The 21,209-nt window shown below is 40.8% G+C and overlaps 1 long non-coding RNA gene across 2 annotated transcripts in view; it reads right to left on the reverse strand.

Annotated features, from left to right (window-relative positions):
* Nucleotides 1–7,359: 7,359 nt before the first annotated feature.
* The window catches only part of LOC112656047 (uncharacterized), an 88,442-nt gene continuing 74,592 nt past the window's right edge, over nt 7,360–21,209 (reverse strand). The window contains exons 2-3 of one of the 2 annotated variants that reach the window (XR_003134065.2): nt 9,578–9,701; nt 7,360–9,458 (exon numbers count right to left, since the gene is read on the reverse strand). This is a non-coding gene — a long non-coding RNA (uncharacterized LOC112656047). Of the gene's footprint in view, nt 9,702–21,209 lie in introns of both variants that reach the window. The other variant, XR_004808326.1, reaches the window with a different exon arrangement.

Genomic DNA, 21,209 nt, shown 5'->3' on the forward strand with positions numbered 1-21,209 from the left:
ACACAAATAAATCAGAACTCAAAGCACTGTCTCCCTTGCAGGAGAATGCCTATTTTCAAATAGTGCTGCCTTTCTAATAAAACATTTCTGTATATGTCTTTTTTTTTTTCTCCTGAAGCTAGTTTGCAGCTGCATTTAGATTTCTCTTAGCTTTAGAGGACTTAAAGAATTCATTTTTCTTCATTGCAAGTGATGGAAATCTTTCTGCTATCCCCTCTTGGGCAAGACTTTATTAACAAATTGCATTGCATAATCCACCACCTACCTGTGGAAAAAACTGTGATTCTTCCAATTGAGCTATGTGTAGAACCAAAGCAGCTCAGTTACCTGATTTGTATTTTACATATTTATCCCTGCATAAAGGGATGATTTATCTAAAAGATACCATACGTATTTGAAATATTCCTATTTGTGCATTACACCAAGGCTTTAGGAGTGACGCACTGGTGTGTCCCCTAGGAAGTCTTCCAGGAGGAATTTAGGAATGTTTGTTGTTTTTTTCTTTTTTAAGATTTTATTTATTTATTCATGAGAGACACAGAGGGAGAGGCAGAGACATAGGCAGAGGGAGAAGCAGGCTCCTCCCAAGGAGCCTGTTGTGGGACTCAATCCCAGGACCCCAGGATCATGACCTGAGCCAAAGGCAGACACTCAACCACTGAACCACCCAGATGCCCTGAATTTAGGAATGTTAAATGTTGTTGAATTTGTGTTGCCCTAACAAACAAAATCTCCTACCTAGGCCACAATTAAAAAAAAAAAAAATACAGTAGCCCAAGTGCCTTTTCCCAGACATCTAGAAACAACTGAGGTTCAGAACTGAGTCTACACCCCAACTCAATGGTAATATCTTGAGGGCAGGAACCCCATGTGCTTGCCATCGGTCAGCAGCCCAGGCCTGCAATAGCAGACACTCTGCTTGTTGCTTGGATGGGATGGAAGCACAGAACATCTCCCACTTGTAATAACCACTGGGTATAACCTTCTCCCCGGTCTATAAACCACTTTGTTCTACAAAGGAAAGAGCAGCTTCTTGCTAGTAATGTACAAAATGAACACTGGATGAGACCCTGGTCCACGCAGAAAGAGATTTTGAGCTTTGATTCTCTTGCCTTTTGCTTCTGTTAACGTGGGCTAGGATGTTTAGCTTTTTGAAGGCAGGTTGTTTGTAAACCCCACCAGTCCTCACCCAGAGTTGGGCACATGGTAGTTGTTTGTTAAATTAAGTTGAATTGACTTAGTAAATGTCATTTAGTGTTGTCAAAAATAAATAACATTAATGCACTGCTCTAAATCTTACTCATTAGAATCATCTTTTTTTTTTTTTTTTTTTAAGATTTTGCTCATTTATTCATGAGAGACACGGGGCGGAGGGCAGAGACATAGGCAGAGGGAGAAGCAGGCTCCATGCAGGGAGCCTGACGTGGGACTTGATCCTGGGACTCCAGGATCAAGCCCTGGGCTGAAGGCAGATGCCAAACAGCTGAGCCACCCAGGGATCCCCAGAATCATCCTATTTTAAACCTTCCTTTTGAATCATATATTAAGATTTTGTCTAGGTGCAGATGATACAAACTTCAAAAAGGTAGAAAAGGCCATCCAGTGAGGAGGAGGCCTCCTGCTCTGACTCCCAAGTACTCACCACTCATGGTGGGAGGCAAAAGCTGAAAACTGACCTTTTTAGAAGTATTTGGTGATGCCTGTTGTTTTTAAGTACCACTGGAAAACTCAGGCTTTTCCCTTTGGCACTTTAATCCTTAACTTGTTCTTGGCCTTTCCAGATCTGGAAAATAATTTCTTTTGTAAGATAAATAAAACCCAGTACACCACCTGAAATCTGCACACGGTATTAGTAAGGCTGGCAGTAGCCAGTCGAGAAGCCATCCACCTGAGACCAAATGGCACCCCCGTGTGCTCCCCTCTGCTGGCCCCGGAGTCACATTGCCAATAGCACCGTGGAGGGCAGCTCTTACCTGTAACAACCACGTGCCACATACGACTCAGCTGTGACCAGAAGTCTTCATCGACAGCTTCCTGCATTTCCAAGGTTATTTCTCAAAGATATTCCGACAGTCAAGCAGTAGTTTTAAGAAAGCTCTGAGTAGTTTGCAGCTTTTTCTCATCCAGCGGGTAGAGATAAACCACTCAGAGTGAGAATAAAGATTGAGGATTAAGATCAACAGAGCACTTATACTACAGCATTTCCTGATGTGTCAAATCTCCTGCTCTTGTTTTCTGTTTGTCTTGCGTTGCTTTGCTTTGCTTTGCTTTGTTTTGTGAGGTGACATGGATTTTCACCTATATATAGGAGCACAGCAACTTCACTACAGCGCAGAAGAAAGCGTATGTTCTTGTGTACTAAATAAACACAAACGAGAAATGCATTTTGGCCCTCTAGGAAAACAGTAACCTTACTATCGTCCTTTGCAATTTTCCATTATGTGCTGGTGACTTTGGAGACATTCTATAACATCCTTTGATAAGTTGAGCAACCTTTACTCTAAAAGATTTTAAGGAAGGAAGACAGAAAGGAAAAGAGTTAACCCTAAAAAATGCATGTTGGAGACAATGACAAACGTATCCTGTGAAGAATTAAGAAGCATTTCATATTATATCTGCCTCTTTGACGCCGATCCCTAACACCGGCTTCGACCAGCGGTAACTATCATGTAGGCATTCGATGAGCATTCAGTTGTCTTCGGATATTTTTAAAGGACCTGAGATTTCTCAGGTAATACTTCATGCTAAATTTAAATGAGAGAATACTACGAGCAGATCATCTCAGGCACCCTAAGCCTGCAAATCAGTTCTACAACTCAGGGTGCTGTTTTGTTCTCTGAGCAGTTGGCGTAAAGTGATACATAATTTGAACAATCACCTACTAAAACTTGCAAGCACATGCCTAACGCTGATTTTTCCAAAATGCGTGATAACGCATACTGTATATTAGAAGGTAAGACACACAGCCCTTAATGTTCCCCTGAAGATGTCTCTTTTTCTTCTTTCTCTCCAACAGCAGTGATCTTTGCTTCAGGTTTCCTAGCCTAAAAATGTTTTATAAATTATTTCAACTTTGAGAAAGTGAATCAGATTTAATCCAAAAAGGAAAAAGAGAGATAGTAGCATTTACACATTTCTGGAAGCTGGCAGCAAGATAAATCCAATGTGACAAATCTCTGTGGGCTATTAAGTGGATTTTGTTATGGAAAGCACACAGAAGGCATGCCTAATGAGAGTGCAGGGTGCTGGGTTTTGAGAAATGGGCTATTATTTATGAATTCTAGGTGGTATCTAAAAGAAATATATTTAAGGATTTAAACACTCGTCTCTCCAGGCCCTGGACTTGGCTCTAGGCATTACTCAGAACTGAAAATATGGCATGTATGTGATCCTACAGATAACCACACATTTTATAAGATAATCCATAAGTCCTCAAAGCCTTTGGGCTTTTCATTTTACTACACAAGATCCTAATTTGGGATTATCAAGGAGAAAAATCTGTACAATCATGGAAAAAGCTCTATCCTAGGAGTCAGAAATTTGGGATTCAAAATCTGATCCAGATCCCAGTTTCTTTATCTATAAAATAGTATGATAATACCTGCCTTGCCCCTTCATAATTCTTCAGGAGGTTCAATGAGATAACACACTGGGAACAGATTTTGAAGTGTGAGCACTTTAGACATGTAACATATTAGCATTATTAACACCTGGGAAATCATCATGACCACTCAGGATTTCCTCTGTGTCGAAATCACCTCATGGCCAGAATCTGGATACACAAGCTCCTCCGGCAGCTCGGGAGAATTATCCAATCCAATTTCTTTGCAAAGAAGTCCACAAGAGCAAAGTTGCCAGGAACTAATCACATTAATATAGAAGCTTTACTGTCTTTCACCAGATTGTGTGCAATGTGGGCCCAGATCCTGCTTTGTTCATTTCTGTATCCCAAGCATCCAGCAGAGTTAACTCTCACCAAATACCTGTGAGTAGAGTGAAATGAATGAGATGTCTGCTATGGGCAGAGGACTATGTTAAGCATTTTGACAAATATATGAGTCCGAGTTCAAACAGAGAAGCAGAACCACCAGGAAATACATACATATGAAGGGATTTATTATAGGGCTTTGGCTCTCTCAATTGTGGGAGCTGGTTAAAAGTACATGAAGGCTGTTGCTTTTGTGTTTGATGCTGCAGCCCCAAGTCAGCAGGGCAGGGGGTCAGAAGGAAAAGATGACCATGAAGAGGAGAAACAAGGATAAGATGGAACCACAAGGATAATTAGGATCTGCAAAGGTGGACCAGAACCTGCATCACTACCTCACCCTCTCTGAGACCCCACCTCTAACAATGAGGATGTTCTACAAGTGAAACTTATGTTCTTCATCAGGGAGCTAAACACACACCTGGCTCAGGGGTATGAGCAGCTGAAGGAGGAGATCCAGCAGGCCCAGATGCCTCCCCACACCAACCAGGTGAGCCACCAGATAGGTGACAACATACCTGAGCTGCAGTGGCACCACACGCCCTGTACAGATTTTCCAAGTCCAAGAAATATGGCTGCAGTTTCACTCACACCTTCCAAATGTTACTCCAGATGTCTCTCGTGGTCTTAAACACTGGAGAAGAGAATTCTGGGAAGTAAGTGTTGAGCTTCTGCTAATTGCCTGGTATTTTGTGTATTCGTTGGAATCCTATAGCTCTGCAGAATGATTAATTTCCTTGTTTCATAGATAAAATCTCTAAAATCCCTTATGTAACCCCCTGAGGCTTCAAATGCACCCCCCTCTAGGCGGGTGGTCCCTGGCACTTTTTCTACACTTGTACCTACAGAGCAGCTGGGGCATTAACACACGTCCTCAGCTGGCTTTGAGCATTCCTCAGGGCAACCCTAAGGAAAACTTACAGCGTCTAGAAAGTTTCTTGAAGTTTCCCCATCCTCAACAGCAACAGACAGAGGTGACACTTTTTCACATTATCCCTTCAACATCACTGAAAGAGGTCCAGGGAGGAATGAAATGAGAACCGAGGAGAACATACCTTGGAGAGTGGGAAGAGGTAGGAGAAAGCTGATGGAGACCTCAGCCTGCACCCTTCAACTTCAGCTTTGCTCTGTCACCTCAAATGTTCCCATGTGCGCTTGACAACTATGTAATGAGGAGCCTCCATGTGCCTGAATGGCCTGGCCATGACCGTGTTGTGTTGTCTCGTACCATTCAGAAGACATTTGTTCCCTACCTGCAGGCCGACTGAAAACTTGCTCACATCCCTGAGTAGCACAGTATCATATTGGGGGCATTTGACTATTCCTGGTTACTTAAAAGCATAACTGCTCAAACATCCATTTCCAGTAGTTAGGCCTGTCTTGGGCATAGTTCTCCTGCATCTTCTCAGGCTAGAAGCTCCTGGAAGTCATATTTCATTTCCTCACAGGGTATTTTTAAAGTTTGATTCTGATGTTGAAGACAGAGAAGTCATCTGTGCTTTGGGAAGAGAAATACACGAATCTGAATTTGAGGTTTTGAGGTTCAAGAAAATGTTTATATTTTAGAATATATTTCATAGATTATGTGTACAAATAATGTTATGGAGAGTGTAAGTTTTGAAGTCTTTTAAATATTTAAATATAACCACTAAGAAAATCAACTAAAAGGTAAATCGCATTTTGTATGTCTCTCTTGATTATTAATTGCATGCCTAAGCTGGGTGAGGGATAGAATCAGTTCTATTTCACTTTGGAATTAGCATGTCTTCCTCGTATCCAAGGCAGGCCTTAGGCAAATTGGGAAGTAGAGGAAGTTGAATATTTCAGAGCTCTTCAAACCTGCCTCCTGCCAGAAGGTATTCTAGAACCCATAGGCCAGAAACTTCCCAAACGCAAAATTAATTTCTCCTGTGCCCATTAATTTCTCTCCATCTGTAACACCAAAAATTTAAAAAAAAAAGGATTAATACATTTTCGTACCAGAATTAACGATGACCAGGGCTGATAACACAATTCCCTTTAACAGAGACCTTCAAAATCTTTAAAAGTGACTGATAGAGAGTTTTCAAAATTTTCCAGAGGGCAAATGAGGAAGATATTTTGTTAAAGGGGTCAAGGAAAGTCAGTCTCAGCCAAAAAGGGAATTTGCATTTTTAATTAAAGAAAGATGGAAATTATACAGAAAAACATTGTGGTCGTAAAGTAAATAAAAAGCAGCTCATGGCAAAATGCACTTTTATGTCATCCTCCTTTAGGTAGAACATTATTTCCACGCAGTAATATATTTTTAGGAGAGTAGAAATCACCTTTTCCATCTCTCTTCCTATTTCACATTAGCTTTTTTTCCAAGGTCGTTAAAATGAAAGAATGACAGTAGACTTTCTTATCAACAGCTTGTTTCAACAGATACAATACATGGGTTGGGGATCGAAAAGAGCATGAGAAGCATTTCTGCCAACATTGTAGAAAATATTGAACATCTGCTATATCTGGGATCCTGGGAGTTGTAATTATAATTTTTTGAAATCTGTACACAAGAGTTATAAATATTAGAACTGTAGCCTGTGAAAGCCATGAAATATTTAACTTGTTTGGCAGGCTTAAGCAAAACTCATAAACTTAATTTAAGCAAGCCAAACACTATAGTTTCACCAATTTTACATCTTTCATGTCATTAGTTAGATAAATTAAAGCAAACTATAAAACAGCCTAGAGACTGCCGACTGGGAAGTCCTAAGGGTAGACCCCTTCCCTCCACCCCCCACCCCCCCAAAAAGTGCGTTTGGAGAGCTCACTCGTGTTGCTGGTTTACCTTTCCCAGTTATCCACACTTATCAAAGACTCTGGTTTGCTTGCAGACGGAGAGATTCGCTGTTAAGAAATGGCTTCGGGGTAAGTAAAGAGAAAAGCAGACGTCAGGCATTTTAAGTAGGTTCACAGCCACAAAAAAGAACCAAAGGCCACTGGTGATTTCCGCAAGCTGTAGGTTCAATCCGTCAAAAACCCATACGCCACCCGCCACCCGGGGTGAAAGCCTTTCAAACCTGCAAACAAAGCCCTGGTAAGTAGCTGGTGCTGCTGCAGAGAGGCTGAGGGGCTGAGAGGAACCAGGGTGCCCTCTTGTAGCTCTGCGGCCCAGCCACAAAGGGCAGATGGGCTGGAACATTCTGCTATGTCCACCTCACACGAGCATTTGAGATCGAACACATGTCAGTGATAACCCCGCCGACTCCACTGCCTATTTTTAAGTTAGAAGTCCTATTCGGTTAGCTCCAACACTTCCTCATGGACATCCCCTCCACCGTCCCCCCCTTATCCCAGGCCCAGCCTGTTCCCCAATAAGAAACTAATGGTAAGAGTCTTCACACTATAGATTCTGAATGAAAATAATCGATGACGCCACCGTTTATTTAATAGCACTTCATTTACAGGGTATCTTTTTGCAGTTGAACCTCAAGGCAACCCTGTTTATGGCTATGAGTAAGCGACTTCTACAAATTTAAAAAACGGCCACAGGAAAGCAGTGAGATGGGCCCACGCAGGGCCACATGGTGACAGTCCTGAGCCGAGCCCTGAGGTGTCCTGGGGCTTGGTCCGGCACTCTGGTCACAAGGGAGGCAGCCGATTCACAGAATATCTGCTCGACGGGAGTCTATAGCAGGACCCAGCTAAGGGGCTCCAAGTCCAGAGTCCTGCTGGTGGCGTTTCCAGGCCTCACGGCTTCCCTCCTCCTGGCCCTTCTCTATGCCCTGGTGCTTTTTTAGATTCAGTATCTCTATTAAAACTTCCTACTCCTCTTTCCCTGCCTTGTCTCCCTCTCTTAACCCCTACAAAGGACTGAAACTGGCTGTCAGCTCTGGGGCTTGCCACAGTCATAGCAGCCTTTGTTAACAAGTTAAGAATCTACAGGAATCCCCTCTTTGCTGTCTCTACACTCTGTACATGAGAGCAATCAAATGGATCAGCTGGAAACCCCTAGCTGCGAATGCATAAAAGAGCAAATGAATAGGAAAGTTCAAACGAGATATTTCACTGAAACATCCTGCTGATCCCGTTTCATTCTGCATTTAAGAAAATAATACCCATGCCCAAACAGCCTCTTTCTCCCTGAACTAGAGGGTTGATATCACACAGACTGTCTACACAGGGGAACCAATTCAAGGCAGAACTGAAAGTTCCAATTCAATCCAATCAGCGCATGTCATATGTCTGGGGCCAGTCCAGCGAGCCTCGAATGTAAAAGAGCCAAATGTGCGTTGCCGGTGGCCCACACAGGCAGGAACTGTTGATGCCTCAGGTTCACTTGAATGGGAAGCGAGGTTGAAGGGGTTTTCGGTATCTCCCGTGTGCCAGGTACTGTGCAAGGATTTTTATGTCTGTTTCTTAATTCATGTTCACAATAAGCTTGTGGGATAGATTTTAGTATTGGCTATCCCTCTTTCAAAAAGACATTAAGCCATTTCCTTAAGATTAAAAAGTCAGTTAAGTGGAAGGTATAAATATTGTATGCAAATCTGAAGCAAATGGAAATTCTGGGGAGATCTACAGTCCACTCACCCTTGAGAATTGTGGGCTTCCCGGCCTGTCTTGACTCAGGAACCAAGATGGCAAGGAAGAAGCTAATTAGGCTCTCCTTGTTGTTCTCACATTCTTGGGACAGCTGTGGAGATGCTCAAAACAACCGAAGTATTAGTTCTAGGGAGTCCCCACGAATTGCTCCTCCAGTTCCTCCCCGCCAGTCCCTGCAAAATAGTCATGGTCCTCCGAGACCATGGAGAACATGGTCCTACGTCCTATGACCAAGTGGTGAGGAACATGACAAAGCAAGGCTGGAGAAACAAGGGGCTTTGTCTTTCTCCTTGTCTTCCTTTCAATCTTCATCATGGATAAAGTTAAAAAAAAAAAAAGAAAGAAAATGATCAGAATAAAGGCTCAAAGACTTTCAAGCATGGTAATTAAAAGACCTAAGTGCCATGATTTGACATTACATTTTCTTTTACAAAGAATAATATAGTGGAAATTCCAACAGCTTCGTGGAGCCGTTCAACTCAGTTCCCACTTGTAGTTGAAAGCTCCATTTCTGCTGCCCTGGTACTGAGTCTTGACCGCAGGAGGGCATCATCTCTGATGACACGGACAGGTTCAAGGTCCTGAGGGTCAGGCCCATTGGGTGAGTGTCAGGAGACAGCAGAGCTGGAGCTCCTAGCGAGACCTGCAGGTGTGGGCCGTCCGGTTCCTGGGTGCTGACACCTTTGCCACTTGGATCCTCTGGCTGCACACCAGCAAGGCAGGCTCAGGGAACCTTTCCAGGGCAGCTGTGTGCAAGGGAAAGCTGTTACTCCTCCAAGACTGAACAGTGACAGAAGCAACTCCACCAGGCTCCCTGATCAAGCCGCACCGTCCGGTGGGAACTGCATTTTCCTCGAAGATTGCTGGGCTTGTTTACATGTGTTTTATTCTGAGCTACAGTAATCTGTTCACAAGAGACAGAAATCCTGGTAAATCAATCCTTAAAGCCTGTTGACATTTGTCCACTTGGCAGATCATAAAAGCCCCTTGAAAATCACAGGAGAAAATGTGTAAACCGCTTACCAAATTATATGATGTAAACGCCAAGAGAAGGCGTTCTGCAGGATAAGATCACTGAGTCGTGACTGCCTTCCGAATGTAACTTTATTTTGGTCTTGGGTTATATGTGAGGTGTTGCCAAGATCAACTGAAAGAGAGACAAAGATATATAAATTCAGCCCCAAAGCTGACTTTTAGTTCTCTGTCTTCAAAAAGACTGGAGATTCTTTATGAGATGTAGTTTCGCATAAACAATCTTTGCTAACAAGAGTTTTCCCCCAGTATCAGTTAAATTTTAACTAGTTCCCTGTAAATGTTATGTGAGTGCCAGAAATAATCTTGAGTTTGAAAAGAAAAAAACTAGGACTGGAGAAAGCTTCATGGCATAAATACGCAGAGAAAACAACCCAGAAATGGTTGGTGGCAAGCGGACTGCACGGGGCTAAGAGTTCAAGGTTACTGCCACCACTTTCCCAAGAATGTCTCCAGAGAGATTTCCAGAAGACTCTAAGAGGGATGTAATAGAATGATTATGCACGAAGCGATGATAAGTGCTCGCTGCCCGTATAACGGTGCAGGTAAAAATCTACCATAAGCTGTTATGCCTGAATTGAGGCTTATCCCAGGCTCTTTGAAAAATCAGGTTCACAGTCTGAAACCCTCTTTATATATCAGGGTAATCTCTATAGATTCCATTTCAAATCTTTTGCCTCAGTTGCCTAACAATTAATTACTGTATCTGACTCTTCCTTAGAGACAGTGTTCGTTTCATTACCTCTCTTCACAGTTTCGTACATTGTACTAGATACTCAGCTAGGAGCGAGAGTTCTTCATGAATGCTGCTGGGTATACTTAGGTAAGGAATTCCCTTAATGTTCACACACGCCTGGCATCAACAATAAAGCTGATGGTAGGGAGTAGCTCCCAGGTCTCCAAGGTGACAGGAAGCCCCTCTTGTGTGGAGAGCTCTAGGGACAGGAGAGGCATGACTGCCTCCTGTGAGAAGGGGCTGGGCAGGGTTTCTAGTGTTATCCAGGGTTCCCACCTCTTTCTTTAGGTAGAGAGTTATAAATACACTTCCTGACATCCAAGAAGGGTTTGCTAAAGACTTCTAAGACCAATGACTTGGTTCTCCTACAACGCATGTGCAGGCACATATCACACCACCACAGAATCTCACATGGCTGGTGGCCTTCTCCAGGAACTGATTCAACATCCTCCTGAATGCACATATCCCGTCTCCAATGTGTTCACTCAAGTCTCATGCAGCCTACACAGATGGACACAGGGAACATCCTGGCCCCAAAGCAGCCCTAACACCGTTGGACAGCTCTAAATCTGCCAAAGTGACTTTTCTGAATAACCCTTGGCATTAGTTTTATTTCCTAATAAGGAGATTTTTATTTCCTGATATCCTAAAGAAGAAATGCAATCGCCTCTTCCAAAAATATGAAGCTGCAGTCAGGAGAGAGCGAGTAGTTGTGTGTGACTTTGGGAGCCTTCTCCTCTCCATTCTTTCCAGGCTAGAAGAAAAGACAGTATCCAGGATGCAAGCAGCTGCCCCTGCCTGGGTGCCCTGGTCTGGGGACCCTGTGGCACGGCTTGGTAGTAGCACATCCCTGTGTGTCTCTCTGCAGGTTTCTCACATGTCAATTGTGCTACTTCTACTGATGCAAGAGGTTTTTAAATGTAATCCAAATTATGCGTTCCACTTATCCTCTCTTCATTTCACATGCATTTGGTGGGTGACTATTATATGCCAGTTTCATGTTCTATGCTAAGTTCAGGGGCATCTATGGTGATTAAGATACAACACCTCTCTTCCAGGAGCGGATTGTCTAGAGTAAAACCTCAATGAGTAAACAGGCAAGTGTAATAATGCATCCTTATTAGGACAAGAGCTCAGAAAAAAAGGCTCCAATCCTGTAAAGGGGGTCTTGAGGATCTGATGTCAGAGAGAACCAAGCAATAGGCAAGTAAGCGGGCAACAACAGAATGCCTCTCAAGCAAAGGAAATAGCTTTAAAGAAGACCAAAGTGAGGATATATTTCTGGATCCACACACAGCATAAGGTGAGTAGGAACAAATTTGTTAATATCCGCTGCATATAGGACATGTGTATGATGTTGTATCTACATAAGACTATGTGCTCATGTTTAAGGTATACTTGAATATTAAAGATTAAAATAAAATGTGCTCACTTATTGAGTGATGTAAGCACTGAGATATGAAGATGATAAAAGGTTAGTTGTGGCTTTGTGGGACTCATAGTCTGATGGAGGCACTATTTTTTAAAACTTGCATGTTATCCAAAGCAACATGATCAAATAGTAACACTGGTTATTTAGTTAAGTGAAAAGTTTTAAAATTATTTTTGAGTAATTGGGTTGAGAAAATAATCTTATGAGACAGAAACCCAAAATATAATCTTCTACTTGTACCGTTCTTTCTCCTCTTAATCAAAAATAGTAATAGTAATCAAAAATAGTGATCCCTATCCTTGAATGTTAATTGAAAGCCAAAATATATTTTGGTCAGTGATTAGCTCAATGACCGCTCCTTCTTTTGACCATTAAGAGTCTCTACAGAGCTTAAAAGATAAAGAACTGAATGGAGTTGAAGGGAAGACTGATGTGGGTAGAGCGTGGACCTGGCAAGGAATGGACTGTTGTAATAAACTGCCTGTGAGAAAATTCTGAAAAGGAAGGAAATCATCTCTGGCAATTAAATATTTACCAAGAAGGAAAAACTAGTGGACAATAGTCAGGAGGCAAATTTGACCAAAGAGAAATGTTCTGGATTCTACTGAAAACTTCTCCTAGCCCTTATTCAAGGAATATTTTCTGGAAATCTTCTTATTTTATGTATTTTGAGATTTATTTATTTATTTTAGAGGGAGAGAGAAAGAGAGAGTTCGAGCGCATGCACAGTGGGCAGGGGCAGAGGGAGAGAATCTCAAGCAGACTCTGCACTGAGTGCAGAGCCAATGCAGGGTTTGTTCTCATAACACTGAGATCAGGATCTGAGCCAAAATCAATAGTCAGAAAGTTAACTGACTGAGCCACCCAGGTACCCTGAAATCTTATTTTTAATCAAAGTTTCTCAACTTTGGCACAATTTACATTTATGGCTGGATAAGTGTTGTGGGGAATGTTCTGTGCATCGTAGAACATTTAACAGCATCCTTGGCTTCTATCCACTGAAGCCAGGAGCACCCTCCCCACAAAAACACTCCAGTTGTGACAAACAAAAATGTCTCCAAACATTGCCTAATGTCCCATGGAGAGCAAAGCTGACTTGCTTCAAGAACCACTGACTTAAACTAATGGAAGAGAAAGCAGAACATAGTCAAAAGAATTTAATGAGATAATGGAAGGGATCCTTAAGCCAAATATTATTGTAATCCCATTATTTCAGATTGTAAATGTTCCGCAAAATTCCTAAACTGAATAATCTTTAGGGCCTGTTTGACACACATACACATACACAAACACACACACATACACCCAGACACGGAGTGGGTTTTTCCTAACCATCTTTATATTGTGTTAATAGTAAGAAATAAGTTGTGCATTCTGTAATATAAAAATTAAATGGATTTCCAAATCAGCTTCCTGGGGTTTCAGAATAATTTCATGTTGCCATATCAATGTAGGCAAGAAAAAAATGTATCTCATCAAAACTATTCCAGAAGCACCTCATTTTGATAGGAAAGTACTTTGTGATGATTACCTAATAGGCAGCATTTGTTGAAATGCTTTTAATAGACCTTTTTTATCACATGCAAAAGAATTTCAATGCTAGTTCAGTCTCCTGTTTCATTCTGTCATGAATCAATTTGTAGAGACATTTAGAAGTCAATAATCCACTGCAGCTTTGATGACAGGTGATTAATTTCTACATTTTAGAGACATAATAAGATTTAGCAATAAAAAGGCCTTGAAGTAACCTACCAAACAGCTTTAATCTCAGCCTTGGGACTGTTGCTAAATATGAATGCTTGTACACAAATGTGAATGATTTAAGTTAGTAGGTTTTATTGCAGACTCCTTGTGTTTTCATATTAATCTTGCTTTACAATCAGGCTATCTATACAATCAATTTATGTTGGATATTTTTTCCAACACAATGCTTGGAGGGAGGAGGGGGCTAACAAATTATTTACACACAAAGGGTTTGTTCTACAAAAGAAGTCATTTTACATGCTTATTGCTGAGGGGATGACTGATTTTATTGGCGTAGCAAGGAAAGAGAAAAAAGAAGTGAAGGTGGCCTTCAGACAGAGGATTGGTTCAGGAAATGGATGGCGAGGAACGCTGAACAATCGTTCACCCTTCCTTCCAAATAATGAGCCGCTGCCTTCCTCAGAATACCTTTCTTTCCATATTTTTTATTTTTAAAATCAACAGAGGCCTCAGAGTAGTTTTTAAACCTTATCAAAATATTTCTATAAATTCAAGTGCTGATTTTTAAAAAGTGAAGTTAATCTAAACCTAGAAAGAAGAATTCGCTTTCTACCACTGAGGGATGGTGACGACCCAGACATGGACGTTTGTTTAAAAATAAATATATAAATGAAGATGGATACATTTGATATTCCATGTAGTTTATCATTTCTGACCAACAGATGATAGCTTCTCTGAAAACACTAAGTATTCCAAAGGCAGATGTTCCAATTTTGGTCACATTGTACCATGCTTGTTAAATCTCCGTAGCTGGAAGTTTCACTTTGTTCTGACATGTTTGTGATATAAGTGGAGGATCACTGCTGAAAGTCTTTATGGAAGAAATGTGGTTGTTGTTTGTTTGTTTGTTTGTTTTTTCTTTCAGAAGGAAGTGACTGAAGAAGAGGTGGCTGCTTGACACACATACAAAAAAAAAAAAAAAAAAAAAAGGAGACTGCATGCTTCTGGGAAAGATCCAAGAACAAGACACAGAGACAAAAATAAAAGACTTCTCAGGAGACCACCCAACAAACCAAAACTCAAACTCATTTCCCATTACTGCGCCCTTTCCCTTCCTCCAACCACCATGATTCAGATTTTGCTTTCCTCATTATTCTTCCTGTTTTAAAGATGAGTCATCTGTTATTATCTTTAATTCTTTCTTCTTTTTTTATCCAAACTTTGGTATGTCTCCCTTTGAATCATTTCTTAGGATGGCTCCTTCTTTTTCCCTGCTTTAGGGCAGTAAGCCCTTCTAACTAGGTCATCTCAGCCCCTTGAGTGGGCTTCACTGCCCCAGCTTCACATGGACCACCCCCTTATACCTCTGCAATGCTGCTGCCAGACTAACCAGCCCACAAGACCTTCCCACAGGATTCTTTGCCTGCCTGTTTGCCTTTTTAGTTCATTTGCACATTCAAGGAGCACGTCTGAACAATTAATACATGCTGGGCACCATGGTAGGGACTGGGAATTTAGAGATGAAGAAATATGGTGTCTTCATTTAAATAGCACAATTCTATCCAGAAAGACAGGCACAAAAATAACTAGTTAGCAGAGTGGTAAGTGTTATAACAAATCTGCACGTACGTAGTCAAACTGTAGTGGGTACTGAGTTGAAGTTGTTATTAACACCTTCTAAGAAGACATGAGGACTGAACCCTGCCAAATCTTACCAGGAAAGAAAAGGCCATCCAGACAGAGCAAATAATGAAGTAAACAGGCAGAATCACCCTTTCTTTCAGATGGGTAGACAGACGGCTAGATTATAGATAGATGACAGGTAGATAGACAGATGGATAGATAGAGCTAGCTAGCTAACTAGATACAGAGGGAGGGAGGATCTTCTCCTGACTACCTGACCCTCTTCCCCTCTCTCCCATCTCATCTCTCACCAATTCCTTGAAATACTAGTCTGTGTTTTTGCCTTTCCTCTTCCTTCTCAGCCTACCACTCCACTGAGATGCTTTTCACCACTTAAAAGATAAGTGACCTCCAAGATGTCAAATCAAACTATCCTTTTGCATCCTTATCTCACTGGACCACTCTTACATTGAAGACTTTTGTGTATGCCCTCATTTTAAAAAGTTCTTTATTTCCTTGACTTTGATACACATTCAAATTTACTTGTACACCTTCTCCTATCTCTCAGGCTTTTTTTTGTGGACTCTGCTTCTTTACCTACCTCTAAAGGTTGAGTTCCTAAAAGTTCTTTATTCACTGTATATACTTTCCTTTGGGGTGAGTCATCATTCTCATGGCCATCACCGCCCCATCACCATTCCCCATCAGTCTCCAGTCCAGACCTCCCTCCAAAGTCAGAACCAGGGGCAGGCCTGGTGGCTCAGCAGTTTAGTGCTGCCTTCAGCCCAGGGCGTGATCCTGGAGACCGAGGATCGAGTCCCATGTCTGGCTCCCTGCATGGAGCCTGCTTCTCCCTCTGCCTGTGTCTCTGCCTCTCTCTTCCTCTCTCTCTCTCTCTCATGAATAAATAAATAAAACAAAACAAAAAAGTCAGAACCATTATATCAGACTGCCTGTGGAACAGCTTACACCATCTACTTATAGAACAACTGTCAATAGGCTACAAAATATTCTTAAAGGGAAGACACAAAAAAGTTAAAAGCATGCTTCATCTAGATTAATCAGATCTGTTAGTCAGAGAGGTCATGTGTAAAACAAAGAACACACGCCAAGGAGTTATACAAGATGTTCCAATTAGGATGAAGGGAGATAGCACACTACTACAAAAATCTAATAAATAAGTGTGTGTATAAGTGTGTGTGGGTACAAGCATAAATAAAAATTTTATTGATTAGAGTGCATGATGCAAAAGGTTTGGGGACCAGTGAAGTAAAGCATAGTTCCCATAAAGACAAGGCTGTGAGTTCAGTCCTGTAGGGGACATTTGTTTTATTCTGTAAATGAGACTTCCTCGTGTATAAGATTTTCTCTGTTACTAGGGTATTTTTCCTTTGCTCAAGAATCCAAAAATCAAAAAAAAAAATTCAAAAATTTAAAAAAAGAATCCAAAAATCCAAATTTAAAATCAAAATATAATTCTTTTCCTATCCCCATAGAACATTGTGCTTCATTTCAGGATACACTTTGAATTCCAGAGACCAAGTTGTAGAAATATTACCAAAATTAACAGTCCCATGTTATTCGGTGCCACTACAGAAAGCTCAGAGTGGAGCACCAGGGTAGCTCAGTCAGTTAAGTATCTGCCTTTGGCTCAGGTCCCAGAGTCCTGGGATCGAGCCTGGAGTAAGGCTACATGCTCAGTGTGGAGTCTGCTTCTCCCTCCTTCTCTCCCCCCTGCTTTTGCTTTCTATCATTGTTTCTCAAAAAATAAAATCTTTAAAAATAAATAAATACATACATATACATATGCACACACGTCTATTAATCTCTCCTTTGTTTAAAAAGTAATATCTAGTGTATATTAATGTTTCTTGTGAAAGGTTCTAAGTACTCTGTATGCATTAACTTATTTAAACCTCAGAGAAATCTGATGAGATAGATACCGTTATACCAATTTTACAGGGAATTGAGAAACAGAAAATAAGTAATTTGTTCAAGATTTGTCTGGATCCAGATCAGTCCACAGATGCCTCAGCTCTTCCATAGTTAAGAGGCAAGAAGAGAGAAGTTATAATGATGGGACTCTAAAAGTGCTGAATCCATTCCTCCTCAGGGATCCAACTTAACATCCATTCTCCATGGCCCTACCCCTACCCCAACATCCCAGGGAAGAAAATTTCTTCAGTGTCCTCCTACATTCAATGCTCATTCTTACCTCTAATCATGGATCAATCTAAGACTGTCCCCACATCCATCCCTCATAAATACCTTTCTCAAGCCCAGCTCATATCCTTGACTCTGAAACTTCTCTGAACTTCTTTTATAGTTACAATAAATATTACCATTTAACAATTACTTGTTCTTGAGTTTTTTTCATGTATTCAATTTTTCCTTGAGGACAGAAAAGCATCTTATGTGTCCTTTCTTCTCCATAACATCATGGCTAGCTATATAATGGCAGTATTAAGTGCTTGTTTGAATGGTTAACTGAACAAAAGATAATCAGGAGTAATAAAATAAATAAACAGACATAGTAATAAATAAAGGACCCTGTACAGGTAAATCTTGAGCTTAATGTGGATTACAGCATTTCTTCTTTTTTAATTGATATATAATCAATATATAACATTGTCTATGGATTAAAGCATTTTTAAAAACTCATCATATATGAATAGCAACAGGACTGCTCTAATAGTTTCAAAAGCATCATGAAATTATATTTTTATTGTTCCAGACTAAAATGAGGCTGATATGAGGTGAAGGAAGAAGGCTAACACTGATAGAGCACTTACTATGGGCATTGTGTATTTTGAAGCTGTGATATTTCAATCAAGTCTCATAATAGTCCTACAAAGTATTCTCAACCCATTTTTTGGATAATGAAACAGATTCAGAGAGGGCAGAGAACATTCCCAAGATTAGACAGCTATCACAATGAAGAGCTATACTTTGAACTCAGGTCGATAATAATCCCTAGCCAATCTCTTTTTATTGGTTGATCTTGCCACAGCATAAGGTGCCTGTTGATCCCCTGTTTTCTAAGACAGGGCCAGCCAAGTGCTTTCCTGGGAAAATGTGTAAGGGACCTAAGAAGAGAGCCTCAGCTCTTGCTCTCTCCTTTGCATGCCAATCACAGCCAATCCATGTCAACATCCCTTCCAATCTCTACAAATACTAGGAATCCCCTCACTTTCTGTGTACCAATCACTCTATAGGCCAATGTCTCACTCTGGAGCATAAAGTTTCCTTAAAATACATATATATAATCTAGAGATTACCTTCTTGGTGTCACATTCTCCAATATTCAATATGCAAAAGTGAGAAAATAGACTTTTTCCAAAATCACTTTAACAGAAAGGAGGGCACTGGAAACCACGCAGGGGCAGCTTCCCTCCATGCACATTTGACTTGAGCCCACACCTGACTTGGAATCAGAGAGTCACATGATATGTTGCAAAGACCACAGGCTATACTTGGACAGAGCTGACTTCGACATCTAGTCCACCCATTCTGGGAGCCACTGTTGCATCGGCTGTGGAATAAAGACAATAACTAGAAACGTGCCATAAAGACTAATTGAAAGAATTTATATAAAGCACCTGGCAAATAGTAGGTATTCAGTAAATAATATTTTCCATCTCCATTGACAGAAATATTCTCCTCAATGTTATGTAATAAGAACACATAAAGAATATAGACAAATTAAAATTCAGACCACATCTGACTAAAATATAAACATTGACTATTGCTATAATAGATGAAGGGATGAGAGCATCTATGAATAGGATAAAAGCATCAATTAGCAAGAACCATAAAAGTAGGAAATTCTTAATTTGATAGCTACCAGAACAAAATAATTCACTCCAACTTCTTGCTTTCACTTCCAGTTATTTACTTTCAGAGATTTACCACGAAGATGCATGATATGCAGATACAACATGGTCAAGAGACCAGGAAAAAGATTAAAAACAATAACTAGCCCCCTTAGCCACTCTTTTGCAATTTTTCCTAATTTTTTTTTTGTGATCTCAGGCACCAAAAACATCTATCAAAGATGGAAGCACTGCTAAGACAAAAGGACAATTGTTTGCTATGTTAACCTCAGAGAGCGATTGCAGCACGGTAACATCTGTAATAAAACGACGGCTGCCTGTTTTTTCACCAATGTCAAATCATCATAAAATACTGAGGAGAAGGGAGGAATCAAATCTCGCAGTCCTCGAAATCTGATATGAGGTCTATAACCAACCCTGTGGCCGACAGGTAGCTTTTACAAGAGGACAAACATGCTGTAAGGGAATGAATCAAAGCAAAGGATTAGATAATTGAGGAGGTGACAACACATCAGATAGCAGGTGGCAGAGTGAGGTATGGAACAGGAGTTGCCTGCCCAGTAGCACACAGGAAGAGTTACGACATTTATGCATTTTCATTTCTACAGGTGGGAACCTCAAATCATTCCATGGGCTAGCCTCTGAGTACCTCTAATCCAAGCCTGCCAAGGCTCGGGTGATATACTCCTGTATCGTCAGAGATGGACCCAACATATTTTCAACAATATTTCTTTGGTCCTAACAAGACACATCTTAAGTCTAAATAACCTGTAAATTCAGACCTTATATTCTATGTTTAAGAAATATGCCCTTACAGGTTCTATTGTACATGGTCGTAGATCCAGGAAATATTATTTAACCACCTACTCTGTGCCAGGCTTGCACAAGACCACTCTCAGTTTTCCATTCGATCCTCACAGCCATGCTCTGCTGTATGTGCTATTACCTCCTTTTCATAGGTGACAAAATAAGAATCAGAGAGGTTGACTTCCAAAAGTGACATATATCAGAAGGATGCTTTTTCTCCCCAAATATGGTAGGTATGATGGCAGCTGCAGCACAGAAAGATTGCAGGGCAGTGGGGCAGTGGTATGCTTGCTTTCTGCCCCAGCCTGGAGCCCCAGAGCCTCCCAGGGCTCTGATTCAGGATCTCACATCCAGGAGTTCTCGGTCAAGTCTATCAGCTTTTGGCAACATTTTTTCTACCTTATTTCAGACAGTGAACTTGTCCTTTGTTAGGGCAATAGGAAATGGGGTTATTTTCCTACTTTTATTCATTTGCAACATTTTATAATTTTCAAGATTTTCTTTTCTTAGTCCTTAGCAAATAAGACAACAGCATATGGCTAAAGGGCCTAAAGATAAGCTGGCACTCCAACAAAGGACAATTAGCCCTCAAAATTGATTCTGACCCCTTCTAACAGATCTCCATTCCAATTTTAAATTATCCTCTTGACCTTAAAGACGATGCTCTGTGGGAGTGAGACACCTAAAACCACTGCTCTTCATAACTCAGTCGAGTTATGAATTTAAAGTTTCCCACAAAATAGCAATAAATCCAGATCCAAAGACAGTTTAGGAAAGCTACAGGGGAAAATGTTGCTTTCTCATCTCAAGGACTTTTCAGTCCTCAAAGAAGTTAATCGTTGAAAATCTAGAGTCCTGAACTACTAGGACTTTCTAACGTTAACCAATATCTTTAAAAAAATCTGCATTACAACCTTAGGAGACATCAAGGAAAGGTCAGACATGGAGAACCCCTCCATGTGATCTTGATATAGACTTAATCTCGAAGGCAAAATGGTCCAATTTGATGGGATTCAATGGAGGAAGTCATGCTGAATGAGAAGAAAATACTGAAGTGAATGAGATAAATAAATTTAGCGCCTGTCCTAGCTTCAGCCTTACCAGACTAAGACCGGGTACTCATTCCTTTGTGGATGCTTTGGTGTCTTACCTGAAAAATGTAGGACCCTCAACTATGGTATTTGTAAAACCCACCTTATGATCTGATTTTGGAATAAGCATCAGTAAACTTTCCATCTTGGCTTCACAATGGAATTATCTAATATTAAGTCCACAACTCATTCTGTTCCAAAAGCCAGTTAGAAACTGCTTGGAGTTAGGATAATTCCCCCGAGGTATTTAGGATAACGTGGATCATACCTCTGTGAGGAAGACATTCCTTTCAAGAGAATAAATTACAGAATTTTATTTAACAACCAGAGCATGACTGGAATTCCAAGGTTCCTTTGGGAGGAAGAAAGGGCACTATAATAAAAATTTGGTGTTAAT

The sequence above is a fragment of the Canis lupus genome, chromosome 22, assembly GCF_003254725.2.
Source record: "Canis lupus dingo isolate Sandy chromosome 22, ASM325472v2, whole genome shotgun sequence".
NCBI lineage: Eukaryota > Metazoa > Chordata > Mammalia > Carnivora > Canidae > Canis > Canis lupus.